Here is a 16,790-nt window from a genome sequence, read left to right on the forward strand (position 1 = left end):
TGCTACCCTTCCCAGCCTCTGGAACCGTCTTTCTATTCTCTGTGTCCTTGAGATCAATTGTTTTTAATATTTAGCTCCCACATATGAATGAGAACATGGGAGATTTGTCTTTCTGTGCTTGCCTTATTTCACTTAACATAACATACTCCAGTTCCATTCATATTGTTACAAATCGCAGGATTTCATTCCTTCTTTTGGCTATGTAATATTCCGTTGTGTATATGTACCACAATTTCTTTATCCATTATCTGTTGATGGACACCTAAGTTGATCCCAAATCTTGGCTGAGGTGAATAGTGCCCCAATAAACATGAGAATACAAATAATCTTTTCAGCATACTGATTTCCTCTCCTTTGGATATTTACCCAGCAGTGAGATTGCTGGGTCATACGGTAGTTCTATTTTCAGTTTTATGAGGACCTTCCATACTGCTCTCCATAGTGGTTGCATTAATTTGCATTCCCGAAAAGAGCATACAAGGGTTTCCCTTTCTCCACTTCCTCATCGGCATTTGTTACTGCCTGTCTTTTTGATAAAAGCCATTTTAACTGGAGTGAGATGATATCTAATTGTAGTTTTGATTTGTGTTTCTCTGATGACTAATGATATTGAGCATTTTTTCATAACATATTGGCCATTTGTATGTCTCTTTTGAGAAATGTCTATTCAGATTCTTTGGCCATGTTTTAATCAGATTTTTTTATTTTTTCCTGTTGAGTTTTTGGAGCTCCTTATATATTCTAGTTATTAATCCCTTGTCAGAAGGGTAGTTTGCAAATATTTTCTGACATTCTGTGGGTTGTCTGTTCACTTTCTTGATTGTTTCCTTTGCTCTACAGAAGCTTTTTAGCTTGATGTGATCCCATTTGTCCAATTTTACTTTGGTTGCCTGTGCTTAGGGGATCTTACTCAAGAAATCCTTGCCAAGACCAATGCCTTGAAGCATATCCCCAATGTTTTCTTTTAGTAGTTTCATAGTTTCAGGTCTTATATTTAAGTCTTTAATCCATTTTTATTTGATTTTTGTATGTGGCAAGAGATTAGTGTCTAGTTTCATATTTCTGCATAAGGACATCCAGTTTTCCCAGCACGATTTATTGAAGAGACTGTCCTTTCCCCACTGTATATTCTTGGTAACTTTGTCAAAGATAAGTTCACTATAGATGTGTAGATTTATTTCTAGGTTCTCTACTGAGGCACATTGGTCTATGTGCCTGTTTTTATGCAAGTACTGTGCTGTTTTGGTCACTACAGCTTTGTAGCATAATTTGAAGTCAAGTAATGTGATTCTTCCAGTTTTGTTCTTTTTGCTCAGGATGGTTTTGGATATTCTGGGTCTTTTGTGGTTCCATATAAATTTTAGGATTATTTTTTATATTTCTGTGAAGAATGTCATCGGTATTTTGATAGGTATTGCATTGAATCTGTAGATTGCTTTGGGTAATATGGACATTTTAGTGATATTGATTTCTCCAATCCAGGAGCATGGAATATCTTTCCATTTTTTGTGTGTGTGTCCTGTTCAATTTTGTTTATCAATATTTTATAATTTTCACCATAGAGATATTTCACTTCATTGGTTAGGTTTATTCCTACGTATTTTATTTCATTTGTAGCTACTGTGAATGGGATTACTTTCTTCATTTCTTTTGCAGATTGCTAACTGTTGGCATATAGAAATACTACTGATTTTTGTATGTTGATTTTGTATCTTGCAACTTTACTGAATTTGTTTATCTGTTCTAATGGTTTTTTTTTTTTTTGTGGAGTCTTTAGGTTTTTCTAGATATTAATATAAGAGCATGTCATCTGCAAACAAGGATAATTTGATTTCTTCCTTTCCAATTTGGATGCCCTTTATTTCTTTCTCTTGTGTGATTGCTCTAGCTAGAACTTCCAGTACCATATTGAATAACAGTGGTGAAAGTGGGCACCCTTTTCTTGTTCCGGATCTTAGAGGAAAGGCTTTCAGGTTGTTTTTTTTTTTTTTTTTTTTTTTCTCCATTCAGTATGATACTAGCTGGGGGTCTGTCATATATGGCTTTTATTGTGTTGAAGTAAGTTCCTTCTATACCCAGTTTTTTCAGAGTTTTTCTCAGGAAAAGATGTTGAATTTTATTGAATACTTTTTCAGCATCAGTTGAAAGGATCATATGGTTTTTGTTCTTCTTTCTGTTGATATGATGTATCACATGGATTAATTTGTATGTTGGGGCATCCTTGTGTCCCTGGGATGAATTCCACTTGATCATGATGAATAATCTTTTTAATGTGTTGTTGCATTTGTTTTGCTAGTATTTTGTTGAGGATGTTTGAATCTATGTTCATCAGAGATATTGGCCTATAGTTTTCTTTTTGTGTGTGTCTTTGTCTGGTTTTGGTATTAGGGTGATATGGGCCTTGTAGGATGAGTTTGGGAATATCCCCTCCTCCTCAATTTTTTGGCATAGTTTAAGTAGGATTGGTATTAGTTCTTCTTTGAATGTTTGTTAGAATTCAGCAGTGAAACCATCAGGTCCTGGATTTTCCTTTGATGGGAAAAATTTTATCACTACTTCTATCTATTACCTGTTATTAGTTTATTCTAGTTTTGTATTTCTTCCTGGTTCAATATTGGTGGTTTTATGTGTCTAGGAATTTGTTCATGTCTTTTGGGTTTTCCAATTTATTGCATATAGTTGCTCATAGTAGTCTCTGATGATCCTTTGGATTTCTGCTGTATCAGTTGTAATGTTTCCTTTTTCATCTCTGATTTCATTTATTTGGGTCTTCTCTCTTTTTTCTTAGTCTGACTAAAGGTGAATCAATTTTGTTTATCTTTTCAAAAAACCAATCTTCGTTTCTTTGATCTTTTGTATTTTTTTGTTTCAGTTTCATATATTTCTGCTCTAATCTGTATAATTTCTTCTATTAATTTTGGGTTTGATTTGCGCTTATTTTTCTAGTTCTTTGAGATGCATTGTTAGATTGTTTATTTGAAGCTTTTCTACTTTTTTGATGCAGGCACTTATTGATATGAAATTCCTCTTATTACTACTTTCACTGTATCCCAGAGCTTTTGATATGTTGTGTTTTCATTTTCATTTGCTGCAAGAAATTTTTAAATTTTCTCCTTAATCTCTTCATTGGCCTACTGGTCATTCAGGAGCATATTGTTTAATTTCCATTTATTGTTTGTATATTTTCCAACGTTCCTTATGTTATTAATTTCTAGTTTTAATCCATTATGGACAGAGAAAATACTTGGTATGATTTCAGTTTTTTGAAGTTTTTGAGACTTGTTTTGTGGCCTAACATATGATCTATCCCTGAGAATGATCTATGAGCTGAGGAGAAGGGCATGTATTCTGTAGCTGTTGGGTGAAACATTCCACCAGGTCAATTTTCCTTACTCAGGAACTCTGTAAAAGCATATTCTCAAAAAAACAATTTTGAAAGAGAGAGATTTGCATCTCTTTTCTGCCCATTCAGCTTTCTTCAGAAGTTGTGCAAAACAGAACTCCTGTAGGGTGTCTGTTAGTGAGAGAACTCATAGCATTGATCTTTAACTGTTACTGGGGAAATGGTGGGACTAGGTATTTTCCTGTTATTTTTGCAAGGCTGTCTCTTTCACTTAAGTTTTCTAGTCTTTGACAAACACTTTGAGTCTTCAACTACCGTAAGTTTCTTATTAATTCCGGGAGTTGACAGACCATCCTATTTATTTGGGTAATATGTTCTACAGGAATGAATCTCTTTCTAATTAATGTTCTCTGAAGAGGAAGATGAAAGAGGTTTTTAAGAGATTAAATGTCACTGTTCTTCTGTCAGAATACATTTTTATGGTGTTTTATCATGCATGATGCATTTCCATACATCTTTCTCAGCATATATGAGGTGAATTAGGCCATGGAGTTTTTTCCCCAGGTAATTGCTTGAATCTATGCTATGGTATTATGTGTACTCTGAGCAGGTATCTCTGACCTGCTCCAACCTTTAAACTTTTTGAGTCCCGAATACATGAAAAATAATAATTTTTAATAATTAAGATCCTGGGAGGTATGCCCATTTAAAAAATATTCATTTTTCATTGCTGTTGTTATTTTAACCACACCAGACCCATCTGGCTCAATTTTCATGCAACAAACTTGTGAAATGTTTTTCAGTTGCCACAGATCCCCAGGTTGAAGGTCACATAAACTGAGCATGCCCAGATGAACCAAGCATGCAACCATGGGCAGAATGTACATGCTCAGACTGAGGAGCAGAGATTGAACTAAGAAGCAGATACTGCATGGCAAGATCCAGGATCCATTCAGATCAAGACCTGGCACCACCCCACGGCAGAATCCAGTCAGATCCTACCTGCTGGCATCCCCTCATTGCAAGATAACGTCAGTTCATCATGCCTCATTACCCTCTGCTTATGAAAACCAACCTAGCCCCCAGCCCGGAGAGATGGATTTGAGCATTCTCTTCTGTCTCCTTGCCAGTTGGTTTGCGTAAAGCTTTTCTTTTCTCAAAGGCCAGTGCCATGGTATTTACAGTGGGGCAGCAACTCCACTGATTGCTCAGTAACAATTCTGGTGGGACTGAGGTCTGCCCAAGGGACTACTGTCATGAAGGGACCATGGCCTGCCCAAGACCCTACTGTCCCTTGTGGGGCTTACAGGCCCTCTCACTAACCTTAAGTGGCCACTTAAACCAGTTTATCTAGAGGTTTGAATGAGAGGTCACTGCTTTTCCAACAAGGCACTTCGAAGCTCTTGTCATATTTCTTCTTTTGAGAAAAGAAACTGCTCCACGTGTAAGTAACCTCGTTAACATGCACTTACAAATTAAAACTGTCCTAGAGTCCCAATCTTTGGACTAAGATTATGGGTTGGAGTCCCAACCTCTCCCTAAAATAGTGACTCAGATCCTATCTTAAAGAGGAGGGATCAAGTTCGGGTTAGAGTCCCAAACCAGGTTTGGGTTATAGTCTCAAATCCAATTTGGGCTAGAGTCCCAAATCAGATGAATGCTAAAAGGTTGTAACTGCTGAGGTGCTCACTGCAGGCCCAAATCTTGGGTTATAGTCCCGAGGTGTTTTTTTTAACTATTTCTGGTCCAGGTCTGATTGTCTATGTGTTCATGTTTTGATATATGTTATGATATTTGGCTTAAGTGGAAGGTAAAAACTTTGATGTTTGCAGTAACAGCCTAATCAGAAAATTATTTAAATGAGGGTCCTCATACTACCTTGCTCTCTCTGACCCTGTTAGGACGCTCCCAGGTGACTAGGGGGAATCTAGCCTGTTGGTGATCCTCTGGGAAGCAATCCCCCTAAGCACCCCGTTGCAGAACCAAAACACCTCCCCAGTACAGGACTTTGTTCTATGAAACTCAGATAGTGTTGCACACAAAATGGGCAATGTCAATAGGACTCCAGCAGCAGAAGCCATACTAGTTCAATGAGGGCCAAATGAAAATCCCTCTGCCTTTCTCCAGAGGGTTTAGAAGCCTATAGGGATTATATTGACATGGACCCTGAACATCCAGGTCACAGGAGACTGGTTACTCTGACTTTCATCAGTCAGAGTGCCCCGATGTAAAAGAAAACCTACAAAAAATAGAAGGAGGCTTGGAGATGCCCATATCTCTATTAATTGAGATTGCCTTCCAGGTGTTTAACAGCTGTGATGAAGTCCAGGAAGGCCACAATAATGGGACTGGAGATAACAATCTATGCTGCTCACCACAGCTCTTGGCCATGATCAGCCTGGACACAGAAAACTGTGTGCTAGAGGAAACAAATGGCCATGGTTAAGATCCCTGGGGTCCTCACTGGCTGGCAAAAAGAGTCATCTGCCCTTGGGATCAATTTGCATATTGTAAGCAAGAGGTCCATTGGCAACAGGAATGTCCTGACCATCCCCACCCCATCAGTCAGTGTCCCAGATGCCGCAGATTGTTAAGAGTGAACATAAATGATGGGACCTGGGGCTCTCTACAATGTAGAAACCCTGCGTTACAATTATGGAGAGAGACTTACAGTCTTTCTAACCAACACTACAGCTAAGCTTCCTCCACCAGCCCTCCCTCTCCCCGCTTCCTGCTATTCTGCCTGTCTACTTTGCTACCATGTTTTTTCTCAAATTTGAAGAAAAGCTTCAGCTCTTGGGGACAGATAAATTTCAGTGAAAATTATTAGTTTGACAGAGATGCACTATGAATCTGTCATTTTAACTAGTGAGTATTACCTCACCCCTGGCTAAAGCTTTAAAAATTAAAGCTACAAGGTCATTATTTGTATCCTGCAGTACATACAAGTTTGGTTGTATTTGGTTGTATTTGTCTACAGTACCGAACTGGCTTATAAATAAATGAGTACTCATAAATTAAGCATTATTTGCCACAGTGTTTTTCAAGTGCACATAATTTAGTAATCTTTTGGTGAATAAGACTAGTCTAAACCTGTTGGTTTGATAGGAATGGCTGTGTCTTCTCTTTTAGGTTCTCACTTTTATGACAGTTTCCTGACATGCAGTTATATGAAATGATTAGCAGATAAATAATTTGGAATGGTGACTAGCATTGTCTAATGTCTTAGTCATCTTGGTAATCTTGGTAAAATGCTTAAAATAAATAAATGAGGTAAAATGTAAATGGGATAAATATCTGTAAATAATTTTTATGTGATTTGAAATCTTAAATAATGATACTCCTTAATGTGTGGGTCTTTTCCAAATCAGGTGAAAAATAAAACAAATTGTTTAACATAAATATGGTTGTCCTTAGCTTCTTAAATTTAATAGAGAGACTAAATGTATTTGGGTCTATAAATATGCATAAAATTATCTTTTAGGGAAACATGTTTTTTAAAATAATTATGAAATATTTCTTATCTATAAAATTCCTATATGTGAAAGACAATTCACAATTTTATGCTGTTTCTTTTTTTTTTTTTTTTTTTTTTTTTTTGAGACAGAGTCTCACTCTGTTGCCCGGGCTAGAGTGAGTGCCGTGGCGTCAGTCTAGCTCACAGCAACCTCAAACTCCTGGGCTTAAGCGATCCTACTGCCTCAGCCTCCCGAGTAGCTGGGACTACAGGCATGCGCCACCATGCCCGGCTAATTTTTTGTATATATATATTTTAGTTGTCCATATAATTTCTTTCTATTTTTAGTAGAGACGGGGTCTCACTCTTGCTCAGGCTGGTCTCGAACTCCTGACCTTGAGCGATCCACCCGCCTCGGCCTCCCAGAGTGCTAGGATTACAGGCGTGAGCCACCGCGCCCGGCCTTTATGCTGTTTCTTAATAAAATTTAAGGTTACTGAGTTAAAAATTCTAATTAATACATAATTATATATATAAAGTATGCCAAAAGATAAGGTATATTTAATAAGACAAAATTATAAGAGGCACAAAATGTGTTTTTTAGTGAGGAAAAAAATAATTATGTCTAATTTGGAGGTTATTTAAATGGAGGGTTAAAATATGGATTTGGGAAGGAAATAGAAGTAAGACAGAAGAAAACTGGTAAGTAAGAAAGAGAGAGATGTGAAGAAAATTATGGATGTGAAGAGGTATAATTTTGTATGAGAAAGAGTCTTGTGTGGTAAATATTTGTCCTACAGTAAAATGACTGGCTATTTAAGAAACAGGAATTATAGTGCAAAAATGAAGGTTTAAACAAGTTGTCTGTAGAGTGTGAATTTTATGAAAGGAATTTTATGTGTGATTAAGTTGGATGCAAATGGAAGGAAATCGTTTATGGGTATTTCTAAAGAATGAACTTGGACGTTAGAATGTGCTGACAGATCATAAAAATTTGTCCCCCATGTTAAAACAAGGGTTTTCTTAAAATATTAATTTGCTCTTAGTGAGATTACAAGAGGTTTTGATTTTTAATTCTGAAATCTCTTTAACAGCTATTCTCTGAATCATGAACAAGTTTCTATTTCCGCCATATTTCTTTCTGAGAACTGTCTAGTTTCCCTGGTTTCAGATTTATCTTGAAAGTCTAGAAAAGCAATGTTTAATGCCAATATAACTTGATTTTGTACTCTGGGCTTTTCTTGATGTGTTTGAATTGTTTTATGTTAACCGGGACGTCATATGCTATTACTAAGAATCATGCATTTATTGTTCAAGGTAACTGGCCTAGGAAACAAAGATTGCTTAGGAAAAATGAGCTTTAGAAGGGTTAAAGTTTTTATACCCATGTAACTTTCTATATTGCTTTTTTTTTTTTTTTTTTTTTTTTGAGACAGAGTCTCGCTTCATTGCCCAGGTTAGAGTGAGTGCTATGGCATCAGCCTAGCTCACAGCAACCTCATACTCCTAGGCTCAGGTGATCCACCTGCCTTAGCCTACCGAGTAGCTGAGACTACAGGCACGAGCCACCATGCCCAGCTTAATTTTTTTTTTGTTTCTATTTTTAGTTAACTGGCTAAATTTTTTCTATTTTTAGTAGAGACAGTCTCACTCTTGCTCAGGCTGGTCTCAAACTCCTGACCTCAAGTGATCCTCCTGCCTTGGCCTCCCAGAGTGCTAGGATTATAGGTGTGAGCCCACGTGCTCAGCGTCTATATTGCTTTTGAAGTCTTTTGATTGTTATGGTTACTCTGGTTGAATGAGTAAGTGTTATTTAGCAGTGACCCATGATTCTATTGAAGGAAATACTTGGGATATTTTAACATCTTTGGCAGGTTTTCCTGAAATCGAAGTCCAATCATAAGTCTTTTGGCCTAAGATTACTTTTCAGATTTCCCAGGTGGGCACCCTGGAGAGCCTCAAAAGATGTACCTCTCATTTTGTAAAGATATTAAATGATTAGGCTTATTTAGTAAATAATACAAGAAGCACTGTCAAATAAGGCATGGTGTTTAACTTCCTTTAAGTTACATTTGTGTAAGTTTATTTTTAAGACCTGGGATATTGTATGACATTCTGATATGCTGTGATGTGTATTACCTGTCATGATTATGATTATTATGTTAAATGGTCATATGCCACAGAAATACCTACATTTCCCTGTCAATTGTAAGCTCTCATCAGATCTCTGATGATGGCTATTCTGAGTTTTTGTTATCCACAGTTACTGTTTTAAATCCTTCTCTGGAAGTATTTGCAATTGGATGTATTCCTAAATTGCTAATCAGGATTGAGAAGAACAAAATTTATTACATAAAATCAAGTAATTGACAATGACAATGTTTTTATGACTTTAATGTTTTATTTTCCAAATTCAAGAAAATTTTCTTTTATAAGCTGTCACTAGTTTGCAATAATTTGGTAAAGTATGATTTTGTGAACAAAAGTGGAAGCAGTTGCTTTTTCTCCCTACTTGATTCTTCTATAATTCAGAAACTACCAGTATTCTAACTTTTATTCATATAAGTTCAGTAAAAATCTGCTCTTCTGTTCTTTATTTATATGTGGGATAGAATTGAAAACATTGGTTATGTTACCAAGGTTTGGACTGAAATGTCATATTTAAAAATGTGCACAAAATTCCTGGCTTCAAGAGTTCCCAGATTAACAGTGAGTGAGTAAAGACGGTCACTTCTTGGTAGGCCCAAGAACTTTAAAACTGTTAATAAAATGTAAAGTCTGTCTTGGTTTGGCTTCCTAGCCATAAGAGGTTCTAAATCTCAGATTTTCTATATGACCAATGTAGAGAGAAAAAGTTATACTTCTAAGGAAAGCAAAAGTACATCTGCTATTAGGTTGTGACCCTATGTATTCTATTCAAGTCCTTGTTATCTGCCTGTATAATGGACTAGTTCCTGGATTCTCTTAATTCCTTCCAATATTTGGTTATAACTAAATCCCAATGCAATTTCCCAGCCCTCTTCCCCCAATCCAGGCTAGGCATGCTCCAGGGACATTCAGGGTATTTCCCCTTCTTAAATCTAACCAATTAGAGAAATTATATATCAGAATTGGGGACAAACTAGGCTCATAGGATACTATGGTCAGCAGTTAGATCTTATTGCTCAGGGACATCCCTCTTGTCTCAAAGCAGCAGATGCTGTCTCTTCCTTTGTAAAAGCCATGGAGAAGATACTTATTGAGTCACCTCCCAATGTCTGTGCTTCTCACTGTGTATAGATAGGCTCTCCTAAATCCAGTCTCTCAGGAGCTTCATAGAGAACTGAGCAACTCATTTTACAGGGCAAATTATTAAAAACGTTGGCAAAATTTGGCCAACTTATCAACATCTCCATTGTGCTTACCTCCCCCAGTCCTCTGTGCCTGTGGAGCAGACCAATGGAATAACAAAAGCCCAATTGACAAAGACTGGTGTGGCAATCAGCCTGCCATTGCCCAAGGACCTTTCTTCAGTCCTCTCTAACCCTGGCATATTGTTAACACACCTGCCTGAAGTTCTGAATTTTCCCGGGTGGTCAGGGTAGCCAACCAACATACGATGGTCCTTAAATCCTTACCTATCCCCTTTCGACTAGGACCCCTCAAAGGCAGTCATTGTTTTGCTAGACCTGTGGGCTCCCACACATCCTAAAAAGGGACTTTCTAGAAACCTGTCAGGTATATATTTTCTTCTCCCAAAAAGGCTAAATAATGCTTGAGTTATCAACACCAGGAGATGTTTCCACAGAAACAGCTTTTACTCAAATTCCCATCTATTCAGTTAGCCTTGCCAGTGCTATCCACCCTACTCCCTAAGAGCTACATAGAGTCTTAGGGCACAATGCCATGTTGATAGTAATCCCTTAGATTATAGTTGAGGACATTCTCAAGGATGCCATTTGCCCAGAGGTATTGACTCCAGTGAAGGAGCTAGATTAGGATGGCTTCTGGGGTCTGGTTTGGACTAGATTCTGCTTGGAATGAATATACGGTCATAAACCTTTCCTGCACCATTAATAGAGTCGCCTGCCCTAAGTTGGTCCACCCAACCCATCAGTGCACAAGAGAGGTCCCTAGACTTTCCTGTTTGCCTGGTTCTAGAAAACCACATTGCTTTAAACTATCACCACACTGAACAGGATGGTGTTTGTGCTGCTGCCCACATTTGCTGTTGCATCTGGCTCCAATCAGCTCAAACTGGAAAACTCTAAGGTCTTAAAGCTAGCCAAATCTCTGAAAGGGACGTCTTCAGAAAGCCCCCTGGCTGGGCTTGCTGGGTTAAATGTTGACTCTCCATTGGTATAGGATCCCTGCTGTGTTTCACCCTACAAGTATTAATGATCCTTGTCATATTTGGGCTAAGCCTTTGGCTCCCCTTTAAGGTAGTCCTAGCTTGTTTTTAATCCCCTACAAAGATCATGTTGACCCAACCATTGAGACTTTCAACTCACTCTAGCTGGAAACTAGAACCAACTTAACCTGAGAGACTTTGATTCCAATTTAACAGGTACTTGAGTGTCTCATGTAAGTAAATGGCTCTGGTTGTTCAATTGGCCACTGCCAGGCCACTAGGATCCCCATGTGGGACTAGATGGACCCAGAGCAGGTTCCTGGCACTCTGATGGAATGCAATGCTGTCTGTCAACAGGTTTGAGCCAATCTTTCAAAATGATCCTAAGTGGCTAGCTGGGCCCAAATTTTAAATAGAGCCACGTGGCTATTTGCTGACTAGGGGGTCACACAGGTACTCTGGGTTCCCTCAAAGCCCACATGTTTTTACCGAGGGGACTTTCAGGGCTCTCTTCAACCAATCAATCAGAGAGTAGCTGTGTTGACCAACCAGGACTAAGTGAGTTTCAAGTTTTCATTTGAATAGACAGACTTGATTGGGAACCCGGGTGGGAACTTTTGCTGTAAAACCCAAGCTTTCCCTTCCTCTCCAGAACAAATAATATTTAGGTCGCTAACTCTTTATGTCTTTTTCCTAGAACTGAGTTGAAACCACAACTTCTGAAAAGTGCTCTTTATACCTGGAAACTCCTATAGCAAAACACTAAACAATTTCATGAGTCTAACCAAGGCCTATACCCCTAAGTTTATCCACCACAGGGATCGGGTAAAATTTCCCCCTCCTACTCCCCAGCCCAAGTTACCAAGGTAAGTCATCACCTCCACAAAGTGGGCTCCAGGATGCAGCATTCCCAGGGGCAGGCATCTGCTGCCACCCTGCTCCAAAGTGGGGAGACCCTTCTCCCCAGGAGGGGCGGAGGTGGGCTGGACTAGGTGGTCTGCAGTCCTGACGGCTATGGAAGCTCAGGATTCTGCAATCCTTCCTTGCCATGGGTGGTCCATCCTTTCACACTCTTGCTGCCTGGCCCTGGAGAGGACACCCCAACCAGCAAATTGTGGCACTATGGAAAGAGGTCTCAACAAGGGTTTGAGTGCTGGCTTTGACCTGGACTTGCTGACAGCCCAGAAAAGAGTTCAGTACTGTCTGAGGATGGCACCGTGCCCGTGGCCACCTGTAGCACAGTGCGCATGGCTGATGGTCAGTAAGGATTTCTCAGTTGAAAGAAAGAAAAGGAAAGGAAGGGAGGGAGGGACTTGTGTACTTCTGGAATCTCTGTGTTCTCTTTGTCTCTGCTCCATCCTAACTCCCCAAGTTCATCTTCCATCCAATTCAGCTCCTAGAATGAGCAGCAAAGTACACTTGGGTTCTAACCACCAGCTTTGCCACCAGCTGACTGTGTGACCTTAGGGGCCCCCTACCCTGCCAAACTCACAAGGGAGAAGGACAAAACAAATGAAACGCTGAACATGACAGTGCTTTGAAATGTATGAGACACGCTACAGATGCAAGAAACTGCTATGACATCTTTAGGCAGCGCACATCCCATGGTGAGTTCTGGGGACCACCCTTCACCATCTGTTCCTGAAATGAATTCCCCATGCCCAGAGCATTACTTGGGACAGCTCTTACGACTCTAGTGACTTGGAGCTCTGTGGTAAAGAGGAATATTCCCTTTTCATAGGTGGGAAAGCCGACACCTCCAAGTCCCACTGCGAATGCCCCTCTTAGCAACTTCTCACAGCCTGTTGAAAACGTCCCGGTTCTTGTCTGTACTCCTCACTCAACTCAAAGCTCTATTTGCACACGACCTACATCTTCTTCATCACCATATCCTTAGAGACTGGCACATAATAAGTGCTCGATACGTGTTTGTTGAATGAATAAATGAGCAAATGATGCCTCTTACCCAATATAAACTTAACCCAGGATCACTGGCCCTGTTCAAACCACTTATCCACTGCTCTGGACTCTCTGGGGTCTAAGTGTCCCATATACTAAACACTTCTCTTCCCTCTCATTCTGTTCTCCTTAGGAAAAACTGATAAAACTGACTGGAGTATTTTTTTACCATTTAAATTCTTTTAATCCAAACTAGATTGGCTTAAGCTCTTGACATAACAACTCAATACAGTCCTGGGAGTCAGACTTGTTATCAACACAGTGAACTACCTCATTCTTCTTAGCAGTGTGATCCCCACCCACCTCCCTGCACTCCAGCCCAGTGAACCCAACAAGTTTTTAGTCTGAAGAAATGAGGGAGTTGCAACCTCGGTTCTACCCCCAGGTCAACCCCCTGAAGTGGGTGACAGTGGCATAGCCCACAGAGAATGAGCAACAGGGCCAGGAGCACAGGGCTCTCCCAAAAAGGAGCCTCGGTCCTCTACAGACAAACCAACCATGCCACTGGAGGTGGGGTATCAAGAGTTGGTGGCTTCTAACCAAAAGAAAGAGTAGAGCTGGTTTGTGCCCTCCCACCGGTATTGGCTCCTCCATACGTGCAGCCCCCTGGTGTTCCCATTGCAGGGGACACCTCGAGTTTCCAACCCCACCTTCCACCAAACTGACCTGCTCTCCAATTGCCTCTCAGCAGCTGCCACTTTGGAAGACAGTCTGCTAAACATATCCTACGTGAGGTGGTAAAATCTGTTTATTTTAAGAGTTACTGGTGTGTGGCATTTTCCAGAACAAGCAAAACTGTTAATGGTCTTTTTTTGCAATCACTGAATTGTTGAATACCTTCTTGCAGCTCCTCTCTGACACACATATATTTTAATAAATGGTTTTTGTAAGATAAATTCAGATTCCATGATTTATTTTCTCTGTTTGTTTCTTTCTTTCTCTCTCTCTCTCTCTTTCTTTCTCTCTCTCCTTCCTTCCTTTTCTTTCTTCCTTCCTTTCTTTCTTTCTTTTTATCTCTCTCTCTCTTTCTTTCTTTCACCTCTTTTTTTAATTTCAGAATTTTACCAGACTACATACGTTTTGGTTACATAATTTGCTTTTGTACAGTTTGAGTCAAAGTTTGAAGTGTGCCTTTCACCCAGTTAGTGTACATTGTACGCGTTAGGTGTAAATTTATCCATCCCCTCCTCCTTCCTCCCACCTACTTTATTTCCCTTGAGTTTTACTTCCATATGTGCATGTAAGTGTTAATCAGTTAGTTACAATTTAGTGTTGATAACATGTGGTGTTTGTTTTTCCATTCTTGTGATAGATACTTCATTAAGAAGAATGGTATCCAGTTCTATCCAGGTTATTACAAAAGAAACTAGATCACCATTTTTTTTTTTATGGCTGAGCAGTGCTCCATGGTATACATATACCACATTTTATTAATACACTCATGTATTGATGGGCACTTGGGTTAGTTCCACATCTTTGTGATTGTGAATTGTGCTACTGTAAACATTTGAATGCAAGTTTCTTTTTTATAAAATGTCTTTTTTCCCTTTGGGTAAATACCTAGTAGTGGGATTGCTGGATAAAATGGTAGGTCTACTTTTAGTTCTTTGAAGTATCCCCATACTACTTTCCATAGAGATTGTACTAGTTTGCAGCCCCACCAACAGTGTATAAGTGTACCTTTCTCTCAGCATCCTCACCAGCATCTGCTGTTTTGGAACTTTTCGATAAAAGCCATTCTCACTGGAGTTAGGTGATATCTCATTGTGATTTTGATTTCCATTTCCTTGATGGTTAGAGATGTTGAACATTTTTTTCATGTGTTTGTTGGCCATTAGTCTATCTTCATTTGAAAAGTTTCTTTTCATGTCTTTTTTCCACTTTTTAATGGAGTTGTTTGATTTTTTTCTTGCTGATTTACTTGAGTTCTTTGTAGATTCTGGTTATCAGCCCTTTATCAGATGTATAACACGCGAATATTTTCTCCCATTCTGTAGGTTGTCTATTTGCTCTATCGATTGTGTCCTCGGCTGTGCAGAAGCTTTTTAATTTGATCAAGTCCCGTTTATTTGTTGCTGTGATTGCTTTTGGGGTCTTCTTAAATTCTTTTCTTTTCTTTCTTTTTTTTTTTTTTTGCGTCAGCTGTTGTTTATTGACATACAGGTAGGCTCTATAACAACATGCCCGGAGACAGCTGCAGTAGTAGGGAAAATGGAAGGTGAGGGTGGAGTGTTTGCAGCAACAGGTCAGTGGAGTGCAGGACAGAAGAGCACAGTGCGCAAGGGAGGCCGTGGGGTTGCGAAAGCAAGTTAGGGCCAGGGCCAGAGTCTGCTTAAACTGGAACCACTGCCCCACACTCTAAGGCCCCTACTCTTGCTAGCTGTCTCCTGACCCCAGGTCAGGGTTGGGACTTCTCTGCACATCCATTTTCTACAGAAACCAAAGCAGGTATACAAAAGAGAAGGAGTTGTTGCCCTCTTGCCACAGACTCTGGGGGCCTACAGTCTTGCATTCCCCCTTTGTCCCTTGCTTGTGGGACCAAATGATGGGCAAGCAGGCTCTGAGCTACCCCAGCTGAGCAGAGTCTACAAATAGCCATGTTTCACAGCGGCATTAATCTTCTCCCTGGTGTCCCAGCCCACTAGTGCCACACTACAGCCCAGAGTGAGCTCTACAAGCATTGCTGGCCTAATGGATGGGTCGGGGGAAGGGGATGGGACAGGGGCTGGAGGAGGGGCTCTGGGGTCCCTCACAGCACAGGTACTACATGCATGGTATTGGTAAAGCCAGAGCCAAGGTGCCACCCAGTCAGCACAATGACCACATCTCCCTTCTTGAAGAAGCCTCGGGCCTTGCCAACATTCATGGCCAAGTTCACCTGGAGGTCCACATCCTCAGCCCAGGCCTCCTGGACTGCATCCTTGCACAGCACAAGGAAGATGCCATGGTACAGGTGGGCCTAGCAAGCTGTCTGGGGATTCCGTGTCACAGCAATGATGGGGGCACGTGGGTGGTATCTAGCCACCTGGTGAGCAGACCTGCTGGACTTGGTGAGGACGATTATGGCCCCACTGCAGCACTTGAAGGAGGCCTCCATGGTGCCCACCATGGTGGCTTCTGTGGGGTCACTGGTAATGGGCCCCAGGTGACAGAGCTACTCAAATAATTGCAATGACGGCCTCTGCCTCACGCACAATCATGCACTGCATGTGAACAGCTTCCAGAGGGTAGTCCCCCTTGGCTGTTTCTCCAGACAGCATGATGCAGTCGGCTCCGTCCAGAACTGCATTGGCAACATCACTGCCCTCAGCCCGGGTGCGGCGGGGCTTCTTGATCATGCTCTCCAGATCTGCGTGGCACAGATGACAGGCTTCCCAGCTCGGTTGCACCACCCAATCATCATCTTCTGAGCAAGGAGGACCTTCCCTGCAGGAATCGCGATGCCCAGATCACCACAAGCCACCATGATCCCATCACTGGCCTTCAGGATCTCGTCAAACCTCCGAACTCTCTCGTGATTCCCCCAAAGGAGTATGGATGGGAAGAACAGAGCAGACACACAGACTCCTGGGGGCAGGGCCTGCTCTGGGACTGATCCCAGAGCTGGAAGAGAAGCTTCAACCTCTGGCCTTAGAAGGCTCCTAGTGTGAGTCTCCAATGCACCTACTAATCTTTTTTTTTCATATTCAAAATGATGCATT

General features: G+C 40.6%; 1 pseudogene; it reads right to left on the reverse strand.

Annotated features, from left to right (window-relative positions):
- Window positions 1-15,838: 15,838 nt before the first annotated feature.
- Window positions 15,839-16,789, reverse strand: LOC138385934 (pyruvate kinase PKM pseudogene; annotated as a pseudogene).
- Between the last annotated feature and the right edge of the window lies 1 nt (window position 16,790).

This window comes from Eulemur rufifrons, chromosome 7 (assembly GCF_041146395.1).
Source record: "Eulemur rufifrons isolate Redbay chromosome 7, OSU_ERuf_1, whole genome shotgun sequence".
Lineage (NCBI taxonomy): Eukaryota > Metazoa > Chordata > Mammalia > Primates > Lemuridae > Eulemur > Eulemur rufifrons.